Raw genomic sequence first — 8,783 nt, 5'->3', positions numbered from 1 at the left:
TCTTTGGAAATCATGCAAAAGGAGAAAAGACTCGAAGGTATCTATTTTCAAGGTTGCCAATGGTGGAGAAAAATAGAAATAACCGACATATCCTAAAAAAAAAAAAAAGCGAGGTTGGGGAGGGGGGAGGGAGAATGGTTAAATAGATCATAATATAACCATGGTGTGAAATATTACATGATCATTAAAGACGATGATTCTGCAGTCTATGGCAAACTAATGTAATGGTACTCCGAAAGCACAGGGCTGAATTGTAGATGTGCTATGAGTTCCTACTCTGTAAAACATGTAGCATATGGACAAAACCAGCAGGGAATTCCAGAATGAAAACAGTTGGCATGTGAGAGGCTGAAACCGTGGTGGACTTTTTTTTTTTTTCCATTTACTATTCTCATTACACTGCTTTACAATAAATAAAATTCACGAGAGAGAAATACGACATTATCGTGTGGAACATTAAAGACATTAGGCCATTATTCTCCTTTATTTTCTCGGTAAGAGTGCAGAACACTACCTTCCTCAGCAGAGTCCTGGATAGATGGGTGATGGGGGACTGAATATGTGGACAAAGGAAGGGAGCCAGGGAAGCTTTGCACCCATAGGAATTCCTGAAAAGCTGCCTTGGAGCACCAGCACAACACGGAGTGGAGTGGAGGGGTGGGCGGGGTGGGGGGGTGGATGAAGGAAGAGAAGGCACCAAACCTAGAAAGAAAGCAAAACATGTGGATGAGACCCCAAAGACCAATTTGTCCTTTATCACAGCCTAGCCCAGGCCTGACCTTTGTCACCTTGCTGATCGCAGTCTCCAATGTTAACAGGAAGGGAGAGGCGGAGCTTCAGCCGACACTGTTCCCTCACCCCAACACTTTCCCTTATTAAACACCTTAAAAATAACTCATTTGGTAATACATGCTGGGTGGCCATGGCAGCACTTGAGTTACCCTGAGAGAAAATCCTATCAGGAGAGTACTCACCTTTCGCCGAGGCCCCACCAGCCGCAGGGTGAAGCTGGCATCATGGATGGAGGGGAAGAGCCCGGGGACTGTGTGTCAGGTGACCTGAGACACATCTTGCCCCCAGACAGCTACTGCCTTCATTCGTCCATCCGAAAACGAGATGTTGGGACTTTTTTTTTTTTTTTTAATTTTTTTTTCAACATTTATTTTTGGGACAGAGAGAGAGCATGAACGGGGGAGGGGCAGAGAGGGAGGGAGACACAGAATCGGAAACAGGCTCCAGGCTCTGAGCCATCAGCCCAGAGCCTGACACGGGGCTCGAACTCACGGACCGCGAGATCGTGACCTGGCTGAAGTCGGACGCTTAACCGACTGCGCCACCCAGGCGCCCGAGATGTTGGGACTTGAGCCTTGATGATCTCCAAAGATCCTGCCAGATCCAACATTCAGGGGGTTAAATGCTTTTTGAATCCCTAAAAAAAAAAAAAAAACAACATTTCTTACCTACCTGTCCCAGGCCCAGAGTGGGTATTTTATGAAGTCATCACCATGATGACACAGCTAGGTGCTTTGTTATTGCCAACTGCTTCGCACTTCTATAGCTCTCAAAAGCTTAGCAAGCGTGACCACATACATTATCACCCATCACCATTCTAAGGTTGTCACGACCTACTATTATTCCACTTCCCAGTTGGACAAGGGAGAGGATAAAGCAGTTTGAAAAGTAGAGACAAGACTCAAGCCCAAGTCTTAAATTCCCAGGTGAATCTTCTGTTCATAACAAAGTGGGGTCTCAGGAATTAGGAGAGCAGGGGAGTGTTTCTGGAAAGCCCACATGTGCTGAGAACAGGACTCGGGAGAGAGACGAGTGTGTACAAAAGGGGGAAAACTGAGGCAGAGAGAGTCCAGAGGGCAGCCAAGGATGTCAGGGTGGGGCCCAGACACAAACAGACAGCAACCGACCTCAAGTCCTTTCATTTCCCGCAGGCCCCGGGGCATCTGATAATCCAACAACAGAGTCCTTATTGAGTCAGGTGATTTTTGCAGAGACCTCCCGTTGATGGAAAAATTGAGCACACATTTTTAAAGCCTCAATCTTGTCCCTGCACATTTAATTTAACAGCCATGTAACACATTCTGTTCCGAATCAGATGTCTCATTGTCCCTTTGTTCAAAGGAGGAAATTAAAGTCTAGGAAAGGAGACAAGGGCTGGTCTGCTGATGTGGTTTATATTTGGCCATAAGAAGGTCATTAAAATGCACTTCCAGCTCCTTGCAGGAACATTTACATTTAAAGCAAAGTTAATTTACTTCCCTGCCCAGGGATATCCATTTATTTTCATCTACTAATGAGCTACCCTGTGTACCCTGGATGGCTTCTTCACTCACCATCACTGAGAAGTGGTGATAACCCCACAAAACATGGCAGGGAAGATGTCTCAGATGGAAATGCTAAGGGGAAACACCAACGTGCAAAAGAATATATATAGCACAATCCCAGTTAGAGCAGCTGCCCTGACTGGCCCCCAGTTCTCCCACCTTCCGGGGCCACCCTTTCCTACAACGTCCAGAGGAAGATTCAAGCCTTTGTCCTCTGCCGGGATAGTAGGCTCCCAACTCCAGTGGCCTCCCCATATTTTCAAAGATCCTCAAGGAGCCCAAGGTCATACCATTCTCCACTTACTGAGGACATCTTTTTATTTTATCATGCAAAGCGGCTTAGTGATGCTTAGTCTCAACCTCTCCCTGTGGATTAGGCTCTCGACCTTGGCTCTGCATTTTCAAAAAGCCCATGAAAGGGCTTTGTTTCCCTGAACAAAAGATCAGTCTCCATTCCTAGAACAAGGGGCACATATATCTGACGGCTTTGAAAGATCAGTTTTCCCTGTTTCTGCTAAAACTATAAACAGATCTAGAAATCAATGATTACAGTTGAATAGAGAATTTAGAAGGCTCCGAGGCCATCTTTTATAGGTGATCTTGGAAATCTGTTGAGTGAGATTGGGGGAAAAGAGAGCAGGAATAAATGTTAATATTTTACTTGGCACTTCCGTATTATTTGAATTACAGTAGAATAAAAATATTAAACTATAAATACGTTATTTATAGTCATTTTCTCTCTCGTCTCTTTTAAGGAGGCCGGGCCCGGAGATTGCATATTTGGAGAAAGGGTCCTAGCCAGAGGGTTGGTTGACCAGGAAGGGGGTGGTGTGGGGAGAGAGACTGGGGATAGTGCAGCTTAGACGTGACAAGAGAAGGAGGGGAGACCATTTGAGGGCAGCTTTCATGTGATTTGGGGGCAACGAAGCCCCATGCTGTGCTGTGTAACATCCTCCCAGGACCCTCCAGGCAGGTGTTTTTCTTTTTCAAGAACAGACCTATTTCACCTTAAAAGAGCTCAAGTACCTGCCTTTGTCTGATGGAAGTGGTAGGGATTTCAGAAGGCAACACTTCTCCATCCCGTAGCAGCCCTCCAGGAGCTCAGCCTCTGAGTGCAAAGTGCTGAGACGCACCGGACTCGGTGGGGTGGGCTTTGCACGCCCAGCTAGTATTTCCTCTGGCCTCCAGGGCATCTATACACAACTAGTTTGGAAGGAAATGCATTCTGATAGGCAGCTACCTTCAATTTTCCTTTGAACGCCCCCCCCCTCGGCCCCTCCCACCCTTGCCTTTCAGAGTTCCCAGGATATTGGTATCTTCTGTGTTCTGTGCAGGGAGCTGGGTCTTTGCAGTTAGCCATACCTGGATTAGAAGCGCAGTTCTGTTGACTTCCACCTGTGTGCTTTGGCACGAACTGTTTTTAACCTCACTGAGCCTAAGTTTACTCATCTGTTTAATATTGTAATACCTCCTTTTCCAGTGGCTTTTCAAGATTAGAGATAATGTGTTAAAAAAAATCACTTAGCACATAGCAGATATTCAATAAAATGTAAGTCATCATGTAAGCCCTACAAAACAATCAGAACCGGCCACCAAATGAAGGAATATTTTTCTGAATCCCTCTCTTATCTGAGACCCACCATAGTCATGGAGGCAGAGTTTTAAAAAAATAAATAAATAAGGATAAGGGAAAAGTCCCTACCTTCTGGAAGGTTTTAATCTAGTCGAGATGAAATACATGCATGTTAAATAATAACAGACAACACAGGACTGTAAATGCTGGGTGTCCGATAAACCATAGAAAGCATCACTGAAATGGAAGTCCCAACTGGAAAATGAGAATAACAGCTGTAATGTAAGAAGCATCACGTGAGAGGTCTTTTGGGGTTGGGTTAGCTCTGTGAGATTCTAATGAAGAAAATTGGGATTGTTTTTATCTTTTTTTTTTTAACATTTATTTATTTTTGAGACAGAGAGAGACAGAGCATGAACGGGGGAGGGGCAGAGAGAGAGGGAGACACAGAATCGGAAGCAGGCTCCAGGCTCTGGGCCATCAGCCCAGAGCCCGACGCAGGGCTCGAACTCACGGAGCGCGAGATCGTGACCTGAGCTGAAGTCAGACGCTCAACCGACTGAGCCACCCAGGCATCCCGAAAATTGGGATTTTTTTTTTAAGGGAGTAACATTTCTGACTTCAGTCTGTTTAGTACTTTTTTTAAACTTTTTTTTACAGCAGTTTTAGGTTCATAGCAAAATTGAGAGGAAGGTACAGAGATTTCCCATATCCCCCTATCCTCACACATGCACAGCTTCCCCCATTAGCCACGTCCCCCACCAGAGTGAAATATTTGTTACAACTGATGAGCCTTACACCGGCACATCATAATCACCCAAAGTCCATAGTCCATCCATATTAGGGTTCCCTTTGGTATTACACATTCTATGCGTTTGGACAAAGTTATAATGACATATTATTATAATATCACACTAACTATTTTCATCAGCCTAAAAATCCTCTGTGCCCTGCCTAACCATCCCTTCCCACCAGCCCTGTATCAGATGTGTCTTTTGCAAATAATTTCTCCCTTGTCTTCTAATTCTCTTGACATTACTTCTCACAGGGCGGAAGTTTTTTATTTTAATGAAGTCCATCTTATCAATTATTTCTTTCATCAATATTGTCTTTGGTATCGTATCTAAAAAGTCAGAGCATCTGACTTCAGCTCAGGTCATGATCTCATGGTTCATGAGTTCGAGCCCCGCGTCGGGCTCTGTGCTGACAGCTCAGAGCCTGGAACCTGATTTGGATTCTGTGTCTCCCCTCTCTCTCTGCCCCTCCCCTGTCTCTCTCTCTCTCTCTCTTTCAAAAATAAATAAACATTAAAAAATTTTTAAATAAAATAAAATAAAAATAAATAAATAAAAAGTCATTACCATACCTGAGGCTATCTAAATTTTCTCCTGTGTTTTCTTTTAGGAGTTCTACAGCTTTGTGTTTTATATTTAGGTTTACTGACTTTGAGTTAATTTTAGGGGAAGTTGTAAGGTCCATGTCTAGATTCATTTATTTGTCAAAAGTACAGGGTTCAGGGAGCTTTCAGGTTGGTGAACATATTTATGTGTCAGGAGGGCAGTACAGCCCAGCTCCACAGACACAGAAGCTCCTGTGAACAAGACCCCTCCAGAACTCACCCTATGTATCTCTTCACCTGGTGTTTATCTGTATCCTTTATCATATCCTTTATTATGCAATAGAAACTGATGAACATAAACATGTTTACTATACAATATAAACTGGCAAACGTAAGTAAGTGCTTCCCTGAGTTCTATGAGCTGTTCTAGCAAATGATTGAATCCAAGGAGGGGGTCACAGAAGCCTCCAATTTGCAGCGAAGTCAGCAGAAGTTGTGGATGACCTGTGGACCCACTATTGGTGGTTGGCACCTAAAGTGGAAGGCAGTCTTGTGGGACTGAGCCCTTAACCTGTGTCTTCTGGACTAACTCATGTTAGTGTCAGAATTAAATCAAATTGTAGGACAGCCAGCTGATTGATGTCCTAAAATAGTTTAACGTTTAGACAACCCTGTGATAATAGTGTGAGCACAAAGGAGAAACAAAGGAATGATTTCCCAGTTTGCAAGATACATTTACAACTCATAGAAGTCCACTTTCAAATACCATATCACTTCATGAGTAGTGTGAGTACCTTTTACTAACAAATAATTTTTATTTCTCTCTCCCGTCCCTTGTGCCATTGTCATTCATTTCACTTACATATAAGCGTAGATAATTATAAATATTAGTATTATTATTTTGAACAAACTATTATCTGAGAGATCAGTTAAGAATAAGAAAAACAAAAGTTTTATTTTACCCTGACTTAATCCTTCTGTGATGCTCTTCCTTTCTTTATGTAGATCTGAGTTTCTGACCTATGTCATTTTCCTTCTGTCTAAAGAACTTCTTTTAACATTTCTTTCAAGGCAGGTGTACTGGCAACAAATTCCTCGATTTTTGTTTGCCTGAAAACAATGTATTTCTCCTTCACTTTTGGAGGATGCCGAATTCTACGTTGGTGGTTTTTTTCTCTCAACACTTTCAATATTGCCCTGCACTGTCTTCTTGTTCATATGGTTTCTGAGTAGAAGTCAGCTATCATTCTTATCTTCGTTCCTCTATGGCTAAGGTGTTTTTTCCTCTGCCTTCTTTCAGCGCTTTATCTTTGATTTCCTGTAGTTTTAAAATGATACACCTAGGTGTAGTTTGGGGGCATTTATCAGGCTTGGTGTTCTCTGAGTTCCCTGGATCTGTGGTTTGATGTCTGATGTTAATTTAGGGAGATTATCAGTCATTATATTTCAAATACTTGTTCTGTTTCTTTCTCTCCTCTCTTCCAGTATTCCCATTACCTGTATGTTACACCCTTATAGTTGTTCCACAGTCCTTGGATATTCCATTCTGTTTTTTTCAGACTTGTTTATCTTTGTTTTTTAGTTTTGGAAGTTTCTACTCGGACATCCTCGAGCTCAGAAACTCTTTCCTCAGTCAAGTGCAGTCTACTAGTAAGCCCACCAAAAGCATTCTTCATTTCTTTTACAGCGTGTTTTTTTTTTCTTTATCTCTAGTATATCTTTTTGGTTCTTTCGTTGGATTTCCATCTCTCTACTTATATTACCCAAATGGTTTTCAACGCTATCTACTTTATCCATTAGATCCCTTCACGTATTAATCATAGTTGTCTTACATTTTAGGGCTGATAATTCCAACATCCCTGCCATGTCAAGTTCTGCTGCTTTCTCTGTCTATTCATATTGTAAGCTTTTTGCTTTTTGGTAGAATATTTTCCTTGATAGCCAGACATGATGTACCACATAAAAGAAACGGCTGTAGTAGGCCTTTAGCAATGTGGTGGTAAGGTGTGCACAGAAGGGAAGCATTCTACAGCCCTATGATTAAATCTCAATCTTCAGTAAGCCAATGTCTCTGAACTGTGAATGGTCACATATGTTTAATTTTTTTTCTTTCTCTCCCACAGCCCACTGTGTGAAAGAAGATGGCTAGAGTAAACAAGAATGTCCCCGGGTCGGTTAGGCTATGAAAACAGCCCAGCAGGTTAGGCTCTCATTAACCTAGTTTCTCCTGAGGACAGACCTTGTTAAGGACAGAGTGCTCTGGTGTATCTCAAGAGCATGAGGGGATTTCCTTTGATATTTACTTTGAGAACCTGAACAACTCCTGGAGGTAAATCTCCCAAAGAGAGAGAGAGAGAGAGAGAGAGAGAGAGAGAGAGAGAGAGGGGTCCTCGCTTGTCCACACGGAGGCTCCAGCAATTGGCCAACTGCTGTTGTGGTTTGCCTACCCCGGCACTGGTTCCCATGGTGGTTTCTGAGTCTCTGGTCAGTACATTGTTATTCTCTGTATTCGTTGCCACTCTTGAGGGCAGCCATTAGCCCTGTTTCATCACCACTCTTACAGCTTCTAGAAAGTTGTTGATTTTTCAATCTGTTCAGCTTTTTCCTCGTTATTGGGACAGAGCATATGGAACCCCCCAATTAATTTTTCCTGTGTAATGTTATCACTTCTCTAATTGCCTTTGTTTGCAATATTGTTATTACAGGAAATGTCAAAGGTACACAACAGCTGAGAGACTGGGACAATGAACCTCATCACCCAGAATCAACAAGGAACCTCATGGCCATGTTATGAACTCATGGACAAATCCAAGATGTTTTGTCTATAAATAGTTCAGTAGATATCTCTAAAAGATAAAGACTTCAAAATATCACCACAATATTACCACCACACCTAAAAATAATGGTAATTCCATAAAAACCACTAACATTCCCCTATTGTTGCAGGGTTTCATAAATTTGTTGAACACATTATTTGTTCAAGTCAGTATCCAAATAAGGTCCATAAATTGCATCCGGTCAATATTTCCACAAAGTCTCTTTTAATCTATAGATCTCTAAGGATAATTTAAATGTTTTTTTTTTTTTAATTCAATAACCTTTAAAGCTGTAGGTAACCTTGTTCACTTAGGACCAGAACAGTTTGATTTAAGTTCTCAAATTGTTCAGCAAATAGAATTATGTCAGATAAAATAACTTCACAATTTTCATCTTTAAATGATTTTTGTCATAAATGGAGCAACCAGCTGCTGATCTCTAAGGAAGATGTCATCTTTAATTTTCGCCAAATTGTGAGAAGCAGGAAAAAACCTTACACGTGAAGAAATCATCAAAATTATAGCAAAGAAGAAAAGCATTCTGTTTTCTGACCACGATCCCTTCTGTCGTAACAAACACATGTCAAGCAACCATTTCAGAAAAGGAAGTGAGAGGGGGAGAAAAACACATTTCTTTGTATTCAACCTGTGTTCCATGAGGGTTTGCCTAATCTCTCCCCCGTTCTGAGCTGTCCCAATACACAATTTATGGGGGAGAG

The sequence above is a fragment of the Herpailurus yagouaroundi genome, unplaced genomic scaffold, assembly GCF_014898765.1.
Source record: "Herpailurus yagouaroundi ecotype Mexico unplaced genomic scaffold, PumYag 166, whole genome shotgun sequence".
In the NCBI taxonomy this organism is placed as follows: Eukaryota; Metazoa; Chordata; class Mammalia; order Carnivora; family Felidae; genus Herpailurus; species Herpailurus yagouaroundi.
Note: the sequence above shows the minus strand (reverse complement) of the source record.